Raw genomic sequence first — 6,000 nt, 5'->3', positions numbered from 1 at the left:
AACTGCAGCAAAGGTGTTACTGCATTCACATCTGGGATAAACCAGTACTTGAATTTCAGTGCATGCTGTCTCATCAGCTTTGTCATGTTCTGACAGCATTCAAAATATACTCAGTGCTTTCCACATAAGGATCCTCTATTCTAAGACAAGGGACAAGTAGAAAAGAGAAACATATCATGCAAAAACCCACTGTAATCCAGCTACATATAGTTTCACTTTTGATATCGCCATGGTTAAACACACAAACGTTCGTTCCTTGACTTCTCACTGCAGCCATCAGTAGCTCTAGGTCCACATTTGTCAATCACTCTCTTCCAGCGCTGACAAGTATTTTTTCTGTTAACAAGTTGTCGATACTACCAACAGAGGTGTCAGCGAATGTGCCGTGTAGCATCTAACGCACAGATGTATGCTACCAGTAGAAGTGAGAACACTAAACACCTTTTTGGTGCTCTTAAGAACCCATCACAACAAAGCGCGACTCCTTTCAAAATTCAGATGCATCTCGGATTTCAGTTGAGCTGGATACATTTTGGAAATTAACTGAGGCTAAAAGGGGAAAAGTCTTGCATCAGTTGCCGGAACGTCAAATCTTTTTACCTTAAAAATTACTTTCACAGTAATCCTTGATTTCTTAGCAAGATGATGTGAATATCTTTACCTCATTTGCCTATAAGTGTACTGACACCAGTATCTTCACAAATACCTATGTTAGATGTAGTACCTTATTTACCTGAAGGACAGTTTCTAGGTCTACCAAATAATTTCTAATTAAAGGCATTCATTCCTTCTTTTACTGTGCTGTCTCTTTAGTAATTAACAGTGACATGCTGAGCTTACTTTGTTACTTATAACTCACTTTTAGGATGATCATTTTTGAAGGGTTTTGATTTCTATTTTACTTTTTACCAGAGCACATGATGTAGTTCTCCAGTGAATAAGTAAAATGTATTATATGCTTACTATATATACATATACCATTACATGCTTATTAGTCTATTACTGGGAGTCATTAATTTTTGCTGTTAGGAAATTGCATTTTAATGTTTCTAACAGTATCCACACACACTTGAAAGAGAGGAGTTACAGTGAGGTCCATGAGACTTAACACACACACAGATCAGTTGGAGAATGCAGCATGTACTGCTACTTGCTGTGTGACATCTTGCATGATACAAGCTATTGAGAAATAGGCAGAGATTTGGGTACTTGAGCAGTGAAGCCTACGCTTACGTTGTTAGTTAATTCTTGCCTTAAGCCCTGACTTACTTCCTCGTTAAGCCCCTAGGCTGGGTCTTGAAGCCTTACAGGGTCTGAGAGACCAGAAGAGCTTAAGATGGTTCTGCAGGGGTTTGTTGCGCAGCTTGAACAAGAAGGGACACAGGACAGAGCAGCACATGAAGAACCATTGTGATTTCTTCTTCACTGATGCTGCCACCATCATTTGATGTAATAGGAGAAGAGTATAAGGGAAAAACCTTTATTATTCTATTTCTAGAAGGCACAATTTGGTTTCATGGCTTTATTTGTTCAGTCTAGAGTAACACCCTTTTGGAGAGGAAAAGTCTGTATTTGGCTTCTAAAAAAGAAAAATTCTGAAATCTTCATTTTACTCTTACTGGCCCACTACAGCATCCATGCATCCAGCATGTTGTTCTTCTCAAGATCAATAGAAGCTAGCAAAAACTAAGAAGGCATATTAGATTGAGAGAGAATGAGAGGTATGAAGCAAAACTGGAAGCAAGATGCCCTTTTCAGGATATAATCCTGTGTTTCTGTGGAGAATACTCATTAGCCAGGAAGTCTACTACACTTGCTCTTTGGTGCTGTGGCGTATGTTCACGCTGGTTTTGCACCTTTCCATTCCTTTGCCTCACATTCATCAAAAACCATCACATCTGGTACCTTCATCTACTGCTTCCATTCTGGGAGCATGTTCCACAAAGGAATAACACCCGACCTTACACATGCTTAATCCTGAGTGGAAACTCTAGGACATGTTCCAGGAGCCTTTCAAAATCACTAATGAAAACTGTCGCTTCCCCCAGTGATCCCTTCCATGTTTAACATGTGTTATCACCTCTGACTTCTCATAATATGAAGGCATTTATGCTTTTGCCCCCACGCCCTATAGAGGAGGGCAATGGCTGTCACAGTTGCAGTTCATGGAGTAGGAGCTGAAGGGGCACAGTGTAGTAGCACACCGACTGACACCCTCTTTACTTTTAGCTGTTTCTCACTGGCACAGCATTTGAAACTATCTCTTCAGTCTCATAAATTAGGACAATACGGTGCCGGCACAGGTGAAAACCAATACTTCAGCTTGCTTTGGCAGTTTTATAGGTGTCACGTTTCTCAAGTGTGTCTGAATAGGTTCTTAGCCCTGTGTGTGTGTAACAATGCATGGTATTATACACGTACAGAAACTGGATGTTACAAATGGGAGCCACTTCACTGAACATCAAGGGATGGCAATTTTCATGAATTTAAAAGCCTGAGGGACCAATGTATTGCTACAGAAGAATGGGAATGTGAAGCAGGTAAATTGTATGCCTGGTCCCAGGCATTGTCTCTGGAGGATATTGGACCATTTCTATCCACAGCAGACACACAGATCTTCAAAAGTTACTGGAAAACCACTAATCCTTCTAGTCACTTGAATGCATTCTGTCTTGCTTTGAACGAGGCTGCAAATCTGAAAGCAGGGCTTCCTACACCGGTTTGTCAAGTTTAGCAAAACATACATTTGTGTAATTAGTTTTTACCATGGGAAAAAATAAAATCTCCACCCTGCAAAGCTAGGACAAAACTAAAACTGAGCAACTGCCATCATTTTGTAAGGTTCGTAACTTCTGCAGGGTACAGCTGGTTGATTATTTGGGTGTTAGCAATTTTGTACTGAGACTTCTTTGGCTGGAGTATTCAGTTTGTTTAACTCACGCAGAGGTCAGCCTCACTCTTCCTGTTCTCAGAGAACATTACTGAGCCAAAATCCAGCTCTTTCAGAAACCACTAAAACATTTCCAATAAGGTTGCTAATTGGATCAGCTCCCAACTTCAAGACCATGAAAAGTCATTAAATTAAAAGCTGTATTTCAGCTAATCATCATAACTTTTTTTTTTTTCCTGATTACATAATTCTTTTCAGTGTTTTGGATAATCTGTCAGGAGAAACAGTGCAGGAAAAAAACTATCACTTGACAGTAACTCTTCCTAATTGCAACAAAAGAATTGAGAATCAGGAGAATAAATACACATAAAAAGGTGGTTTTGCACTCTGAAATGTCTTCTTCTGAAACTTTAATTTCTAACACTTTAGGTTTCATTAAACAGTACTCAAGGCCAGGCTGGACAGGGCCCTGGGAAACATGGTCTAGTGTGAGGCATACCTGCCCCATGCAGGCGTTCCAGCCCCTGCAAGGGGGGCTGGAGCTAGATAATATTAAGATGATATTAAGGTCCTTTCCAACTCAACCATTCTATGATTCATTATAAGAAGTTAAAATAAGTTCTTGGTATCAAGTTGCCACCTATGTTAGATTTAAAAAAAAAAAAAAGTCCTTGCAGAACTACGTCCCGGATGCAAGTAATTACCATACTATCAGCAGGAGGAAATAGAGAAAGCCTGTGTGACACGAGGCAAATCCCACGGAACATTCTCAGCCGACCAAGGACACCCAAGTGACTAGGTCTCCATCCTGGGAATAAATTAGCCAAGAGGACTTTCAGAGAGGTGCAAGATGACAGCAGAGTAATTTTTTGCTTTCCAGGAGTGAAAATGAAGGCCATCACTACACCAAGATAGGGGAAAATGCTTAGGCCATGCCTTACATTGACACCAGTGTCATCACCACAAGCACAATCCCATGCATTTTGTATGTCTTTGGTAACCTGGGGAGGTAATCACAGGAGGAATACACCTTGGACTTGAGACTGTGGAAGTCTTTTGACAGAGAAGGGCCGGTAAAGTCAGAAAGTCTCAACAGTAGAACTCAAATACACATAAACAGACCCATAATATGCACAATCCACCACAGGAGGTAAAGATTCCCACACAGAAATAAAATGGTTGGTGTTAATTCAAACTTGTGAGATGAGCCACATGACAAAAAAAAGCAAACAAACCAATGCTTAGGACACACTGAAATGGGTGTGGGAAAGGACGCTGCCAGCTTGGGCCAAAGTCAGATGTCTGGTAAAATCAGTGTGATAAAAGTGTTAACCATTAAAGCCATCCATCTCATTAGAAAACAAGTATTTTTTTTCAGCACCACTTACTGAGCAACATTTATCCGTAACACAGAGTGACAATACAGCTACCGAGAGCAACATCGCCAGGAGACACATTTGACAGACATCAGTTGCATGGCAAAAGGAGTATTTTAGTTCTTCAAGTAGTACAATCTAGAAGGCTTGGCACTCAGCATGTGATGCTTCATGCTGGCATTCACTCCAATGGACAGATGAGTGAAAAAGAGTCACTGGGTACTTAAACAGAGATCATGATGCAGTTTATTTTCACCTGTAAACATCACCTAAAGTACCAGTCAGTGCAACTAAAGCATCAAATGTAAGAGTAGAAACTGTTAATGGAAACAAAAATTAAAGCTGTCTTTACACACATTCCCAACCCTTTCTCTTGAAAGAACAATTTTGCACATGCCAAGAAAGTTGCCTTGGACAAGGCAGCACTCTGATTAAACAGTAACATTGAAACACCAGAAAGAGTTGGCAGGGCTGAAAGCTGGGTGGGGATCACATGTCCGCAAGCATGGCATGAACCCTAAAGGTACACAACTAAGACAAAACCTGTGCAATACCGAAAGCAACAGTTTTCCTTTATGTATTATGAAGCTGATGGAATCAGAGGAAAAACAAAACAAAAACCCCTAAACCCAATCTATCTAATGTGTAACAAAGGGGGAACATCTACTAAAATGAAGAATTTCAAGTCAACAAGGGTGGATAACTTATAGGAAAGAATCTGGAAAGAATTAACTGAAAAAAAAAAATCCTTTTCCAAACTAACATTAATTTCACATCACACAAAACAAGTGAACACAGATGACTGAACTACTGCCAAAAAATAAGGCCACATACTCCCAAAAAAGTGAAAAATTTGGTATGAGCAACAGTGAACTATAATGTGAGAGCTCTCCTTAGTGAAATAATGGAACTATTACTGGAGATTCATAATCAACTACAGAGGTTGGCCAGTGTAGGGCTGTGGAAGAAAGGTATTGCCAAAAATACAACCTGACTCACAGAGAAGGGAAATTAAAAAGGTGAAATAAAATAATTGTAAATAACACTAACAGCATGAAAAGACTGTCTTTCTTTGGATCCTTCTAATACATTTGGTCTCCTTTTGAACCAAAAACTGGCGACACATCACAGTTAAAAGAGGCCCTTCCTCCCATGACACATCCCACTGAGACCAGCACAAATTCATTCGCAGCATTCGCCCACTGAACAGTACTACCTACTGTAGCATGAAGTCAAGTTACCAAAGAGGGAGGGGGGAAAAAGGTTATGTCATGCAAATAAAGTTTTAAGTATTAAAATACAACTAAAATGCTATTTGAGAACTCAGGGCTTTGATCTGACAGCAAGGAAGTGGTTGAAAAACAGTGGCAGAGAAAGTGTGGCAATGGACTGACAAGGAAGGCTTTCATGAGACTGAGAAAATGAGATCATAACCTCCTATTTTACCTGCTTCCCCCACCCACTTCTTCTTGGTCTTGAATGTTGTTCTAATCTGACACTTTAATCCTGAAATGAAGTTTCCCCTTGCTGTTATGGGAAATACTAAGCAGCACAACTTGGGACTTCTGGCACTCTGAGGTCCACGCGTGTGATGAACGCAGGGTGCCTCAGAGCCCTCGATTCCACGCACTTGACAGCAGGGTACAGTCTCTTCTCCTGGCTGCTGGCTAACACCAAGGGCTGGCTTCGGCTTTCAGTCTTACAGTTTAAATTTATGCCTTGTCACTCAGATAT

Source organism: Strigops habroptila, chromosome 2 (genome assembly GCF_004027225.2).
Source record: "Strigops habroptila isolate Jane chromosome 2, bStrHab1.2.pri, whole genome shotgun sequence".
NCBI lineage: Eukaryota > Metazoa > Chordata > Aves > Psittaciformes > Psittacidae > Strigops > Strigops habroptila.
Note: the sequence above shows the minus strand (reverse complement) of the source record.